Source organism: Aythya ferina (assembly GCF_964211825.1).
Source record: "Aythya ferina genome assembly, contig: HAP1_SCAFFOLD_148, whole genome shotgun sequence".
Lineage (NCBI taxonomy): Eukaryota > Metazoa > Chordata > Aves > Anseriformes > Anatidae > Aythya > Aythya ferina.
The window spans coordinates 49,293-55,877 of NW_028181378.1; the positions used below are offsets into that span (position 1 = coordinate 49,293).

General features: G+C 39.8%; 1 long non-coding RNA gene across 1 annotated transcript; it reads left to right on the forward strand.

Annotated features, from left to right (window-relative positions):
- Nucleotides 1-4,666: 4,666 nt before the first annotated feature.
- LOC311428812 lies at nucleotides 4,667-6,585 on the forward strand. Its single transcript, XR_014687900.1, has 3 exons — nucleotides 4,667-4,943; nucleotides 5,095-5,299; nucleotides 6,446-6,585. It is a non-coding gene; the product is annotated as an uncharacterized lncRNA (long non-coding RNA).

Here is a 6,585-nt window from a genome sequence, read left to right on the forward strand (position 1 = left end):
ATAAAAGCAAAGGACTTTTTCATGGCTATGAAGAAGGTTGTTCCAGCTTCAAACGGGATCAAGGCTTCACCCGTACAAGCACTATCACCCATTTTCAAGCCACTTTTTAAAAGATCAGTAGAGAATATTTTACAAGTTGTGCAGAAGATCTTCCCGCATGCACAGCTTGCGCTAAAGAAGGACCGACAGCAAGGTATAACCACAGCATCCACTTCTTTATAATTCTGCTAAAGCAAAAACTTGCAGTTTGTGCAATCAACTTAAACCTTTCAGACATAATGGTGGTAGAATTTTATTATTTCCATGTGCATGTCTTTTTTTTGGGCAAGTCTGGAATACAACGCATAGGTTTTATTGTGGATTCGAAACTGAAATGCCAAATGGAAGCTCTGAATGACTCAATACACAGTAAAGGACGATGCGTTCTCTACTGAAGCATCCTGCTTCTGACGGCAGCTAAAATAATTAGCATTTGTAGAGGTTGACTTGAGGTTTGAAGTATAAGGCACCTATTTTTCTTTAAAAAATCAAAACTCAGATCTTTGGAGGGGAAGCATTTCTAGGTCAATGTTTCTAATTCCTTTCTGAAGAATGTCAGGACCAGGATACAAGTATAACTGGTCTAAGCTAAATATTGTTTTAGCTATCATCATTTTTAACCAGTCTCCTAATTTAAATGTTTGTGGATCGTACTATACACGTGAGATCAATTAGCATTGATATTTACTAGATGAATGGAATTCTGTGGCCATCACATCCTTTATCCCCGTGCTTTCATTGTGGGAACCTCCTCCAGAAAGAAATGGTCTTGTTTGTTTTTGTTTTATTTTAGCTATTTAGCAACTGCAGAAATTGTTCGTAATCTCCTTTATTCTAAGGGGGAGAAAAAAATCAGCAAGAGTAGTGTACCTTATACGTACACATCAGTGGGACTTAGTAGAGCTTTGTAGGGCCTTGTGCCATCTCCTTAGATCTGTGGTGGGCTGAACTCTAGGAAATAGCTTTCAGTGTGTGCTCTCAAATGAAGAAAGGGTTTTGGCACTGATTTAGAAGCTGTATTAATGGAAGAGAAAGAGACAAAGGCTATTCAGGAAAGTTAACAAACCTCTTTTGCCTTTCAGAGCATTTCAATCCTATTTTACAAGATGATATGTTTGACAGTGATGACGATGCATGCTTGGTTTCTGGAGATGAATTAAAAGATGGAATGCCTAACGGACCAGAGAAAAAATGCCTCTGTTTCAGCAGGTAAAGAAAGATAGATCCCTGTTACGTTTAAATTCTCAGGTCTGCTGAGTCTTTGTAAACAGTTCCAGCTGTTAAAAGTGCGAGGGGTGGTAGACGAAGGGGCAACATCAAGTTTGTGTGTTGAAGGGGTGCTTGGTATTCACAAGAAGAAAGGGTGGAGGGACTAAAGTTGTAATGAAGTTCCTCTGAATGACCAAATTGAAAAGCCCAGGCTTCTCTTCGTAAGCCAAAGTGATCCATAGACTACCAGAACACGTTGACTTAATCCATGGCATTCTTTGAAAGACTCAAGACCACATAAATGTGCTGTCTGTCCTTTTAGCTAAAAATACCCCAGCTTTATGGGTTTGTGTTGCCACCTTTTGCCCTTCTGTTTTCCACGATTGTTAAACCAGTAGTGAATTATGTAGCAGAAAGAAAACTGAGAAAGGGCTTGTTAAAACACCTTGAGAAAAAATTGAATGGTGTCTTTATTTGTTAAGCCACCAAGTTGTGTTAATCTTGTGATATTTTAGTATGGAAGTCATGCAAGCCCACAGTTGGAAAGTTAGATCATGTTGTCACAGCTGGATCAGTTATTTTTCTCAGTTTCTATTGCTGTGCTGTCCAGAAGATTTTCTGTCCTCTAGAGCAAGGCTAAGTCTCTAGCATCTTTGATTTAAGCCAGCAGAGGTACAGCCTGATTGTAGTGGGGAAACAAATGCTCCTCACCAATTTATTTCCTAGTAGTAAAGCAAGATTGCAGGGATATTAATTTGCAGTCTTGGTTTAGTAAAGAATAGGAAACACAAGGGAAGAAGATGAAACAATTGGAATGAGTGAATAACTTAACTGGAAATCTTACATGTATTTAATGTACCGCTGCCATTTGGATTATTTGGGGAGGGAAAAGAAAGTCTATAGGAAAATTACTTGGAACATCTGTGTGTCTATTCAGCACCTCATTTATAAGCTCGTTTTCTTAACTCTTGTTCTAGGAGTGCTTTCTGCGAACCAACATCATGCCAGCCCCGTCTGCTAATAGTAGGAAAAGAAGGGTACGGCCAGGTTTCTTACGTGGCACCCGTGGTGTTGCACGTTTTGGAGAAGTTTCCCGTTCACACCCTGGACCTTTCTGTTCTGCTTACAAACGTTGCATCGCCAGAAGAAATCTGCGGACAGGTATCTTTTTTTCTTTTTCTTCTCATTGGATTCACTGACTGTATGTAAAGGATCAATCGAGTTGCAAATAAAGTGAGCAAAATTAATTGGTAATGGAGGTGGCCTTGTTTTAATGTGCTGGGATGTTTGCTTCTGTCTGAAAATGCCCTTTTCTTTTAGACAGCACCACGAACAATCTGGATGTTGTACATGTCGACATTTTCCATACCCAATTTTACAGTGAGGCTGTTGCTAGCAGCTCAGGAAGCTGGGCGGTGTTGCTAATAAACATCTCTTTGTGGAAAGAAATGCTGCTCATGTCACTGGGATCCAGAAAGTAGTTCTCATTGCCTCCTAAGACTGTGTGCTCCCAGTAGATGGCTCTGTATCAGACTGCATGTCGGCTACTTTTTGTAGGCTTCTTCTAAATTATATTAGTAAGGCAACCAAGGTTTGGGGCTTCTGTTTATTTTGTTTTCGCACGGACATACACAACTTGTGCTGTTGCAGTATGTGCAATAAAAGCATTAACATTCAGAAAACACTTCATTTGCACGGTGATGTGGTTTTAACTAGAAAAAATGAACAGATTTGGTGTTTTTACTTTTAGGCAGGAAATCCATTTTCTTGTTTGGCATCACTACCTTAAAATATTTTTACCTTTAGTGGAAACGTTTGAGAGCCATACAAGTAAGGACAGACATGTTACACGACTGAATACTGATGTGTCCCTTAAGCGGGACATTTCCTTTCTTTGTTATGCGATGATTGTGGCTGTGGCCATATAGCTACGGTGTCTAGCCACTGCCTGAATATATCCTTCCATCTTCTGACTAGAGTTCTCCGAATACTGATAATCTGAAAGGGTGCACAGAGAAATTCCTTATGTGAAAGGATGCTTGCCACTCTGTTCACGTGGTTTCATTTCATGGGGCAGTCAGATGGCTATGTAGCTATGTATTAAGAGGTTCTTGTACGTGTTTTAGTTTTCTTATGCAAGCTTTCCTTTTCACTAGCTGATCCGAAATGCTCAGAAGACAGCACCAAGCACAATTTATGTCCCAGATATCCATTTATGGTGGGACAACGCTGGACCTGCCTTGAAACTTACTTTTCTAACTCTACTACGTAACATTCCAGCATTTTAGCCAGTTTTGCTGCTTGCTACGTCTGATGTACGTCACTCAGATCTCCCAGAAGAGGTATTTGTCAATACTTTCCTTACTATTTCTTCAGTGTCTTGTAATTTATGAATGCTTTCAGCATCAAAATGCTGTGCTTTCTTAAATGCATGCTGTTATTACTCAGGCACCCTAACAAATCACTTAAAATTTGCTTAGAGAAAAAAAATACTGTGAAAGCATCTGCTTAAGTTTTTTTCTGAGTCAAGCAAGTGACTTTCATCCCCTTCTCACACATGCAAATAATAAATTAATACAATAATTCTGATGGCTACAAAGTGGTTCAGTCAAGAATATGCAGTGCTTGAAATGACAAGAGGATGTTTTTACTGAAGAGATGTCTTCTGACAGTCTGCCATTCCATGCTATGTTGGGTAAACTGCTAATAATGCAATTTAGTAGAGAATTGAAACACTTTGATTAAAAAATAAATAAATAAATCATTTTTTTTTCTTCATATAGGCCAAAGCTTTCCAAGCTGGAAAGCTGAGTTCCAATTTCTGCTATAGTAACTTTGGAATCGAATTCTAGTTGTATTCCTAAATAAACTGTAGTAAAAGTAGGTGCAGAACTTCATTGACTTCTGAGAGTTTACATTAAGGGAAGGTGCCCAAAACAGGACCACGCTGTTGTCATTCTGATGATTTGGTCTCAGTCACTGGGGGAAGAGAACGGGTCTTACCTAGACATGTTTATTATCAACTGCTTTGAAAGTGCTTGAGTTCCCACAGAAGTTTTTGTACAGGCTGTAAATTCCTTCTAAAATAAGTAGTGAAATTCCTTACCTACCTTTTAATACTAGAACTTGAAAATGGAGGAAGACGTAGAGGTACTAGCTACTTCAGACACCTTTTGGTAGAGAAATAAAAACTCAGCAAAAAGCCCTCACTTGTCTGCTGAAGCCTGTCTCTTCCCTCTATAGCCATAAAGGTTCTAAGTAAAGGCTGCAGCAAGGCAAGTAAATACAAAGGAGGCGCTGTTGGATGTGGTGAAAGCCATTACTTTACCAGTGTAGCGTACAATCCCTTAAGCGAGCATTAATTCTACAGGTGATTCTTAAAGGTGATATTAGAATTTGCCGTGCCAGCCTGTGAAAATGTAGCCTTTTAAGGCCAGGATGATAACTTTTTTCAGTTTGTGTTTTTCAGGTTATTATTAATTTGAAAAGGTACTCGTCTTTTTGGAATAGAAGATGAGTTTTTTGTGGCCTTAAATCTGAAATGTCTCTCGTCCTTCTGCTTTAGATGCAAAAATTATTTAATACGGAATTTGGAGAAGTGTGCAATATTGAGTTGCCTGGTAGGGCAGAGAGAGCATCTTTTTTTGAGGACCTAATTCTAAATGAAGTGGCTAAGCCTCCCGTAAAGAAAAGAGGTGAGGAGGATATGAGAAGTACATCTAAAACTTTCCTATCAAAGTTACTAGCTCTTTGGGCTTTGCTTTGGTGGTCATTTTCTGTCAGTAATTTGTCATATGCTTGTATTTGAGTACTGTAAATTGGCTAATTTTTCCTGATGAATTGAAGTTGATTGGACATTGGAAGTCGTGCCTGTAGCACCACCAGCTGAGCCTCAGAAGCCACAAGAGTGATCCCCACAAAAGTAGGGATGCTGGAGGAGGAAGAGGAGGATACCTTGCGTGACCTTAGAATTTTCTTGAGGGACGTTACTCGCAGACTTGCCACTGACAGACGTTTCAGGGAATTTGCAAAGCCCGTTGACCCACAGAAGGTAAAGTAGTGCTGATCTGTGTGTGTCTGTAACTTCTCAGTGTTCGTATTTCTCAGCGTTTTGGGTGAGGTTCAACTTTGTTTTTAGGGCTGCACTGTTAGGATTTTGCAAGAAGCAGAGGCAGTGCTTTTACTTCTGCTGACTCTCAAATGTGTCTTATGGGATTATTCGCTGAAAGCCCTAGTTTCATTCTAAAAAGCCAGTCCAAATGCCAACACAGTTTGCTCGTGAAAAGGCTTTGATATGTAGGCGTGTCACAGCACTGAAAAGCACAGAGATCTTTCCTTATAATTACAAACAGTATTTACAGGACTACTTTAATGAAGTCTGAAGCCCTTTATTGGACTGTCAGTTCCTGTGGGAACAGGAATAGGAGCAGCAGTTTGTAAAAATAAGTTTTGAGATCCTGTTCTCTGTTTCATCTGGAACTCCTCAATAGGAATCAACCATAAGTGCAGTGTATTTTCTTTTTCCTCCAATTGGCTGCTTAGATGCCTTTTTCTCCTTAATTTATGAGATAAGCCTAAACTAGGGGCGTATATTTCAAAGACAGATGTAACTTGAATATACCTGGGGATCAGCAAAGTCCTCTTCTTGTGGGCATCCACTGGCTTTTCTTCCCCTTTTCTCCTAGGTTCTTGAGCTGTGAAAAATCTAGACAGATACATATGTCCTAATCTGAACTGGTCATTAGTCTCCTCTTCTGGTCTGAGGGAAGAAATGAGCACCTCAGGGCCCAGTTATCTCATTCTAAAGTAGATGCCTGCAATAGGTACTTCACAGGTGCAATTCATGCACCTTTTCCTCAATGTCGACAACAAAGAGAATGCCGGATGGCTTTCTCAGCTTTCACTGTTGTGATTTTCTGAAGCAAAGTGAAATGAATCTCCCACCCTCAGTGTTTCTTCTCTACCATGCACGTGCTTCTGACCTCCCTACTTCTTGTTGTCCTCTCCTAGCCACTCTAATGAAAAATGAAAGAGCCCTTCCATTTTTGAGAAGCAAACTGGTTAATTTCAGCGTCTTCTGATGCATCGCAAATGTTCAGGGTTTTTAGGAAGTCGTTTATTTAAAGTCTTCAGAATAATTTTGGTAGACAGTGTGCAAGGTTAAGAAAACCTCTGAATGCTTGTATTTGATCTGCAGGTACCTGACTATGCCACAAGGATTAAAGAGCCGATGGATCTTTCAACAGTTCTGACTGATATTGACTCGTGCCAGTACCTCGCTGCAGGAGACTAGCTGAAGGACATCGATCTAATCTGTAACAATGCCTTAGAGTACTA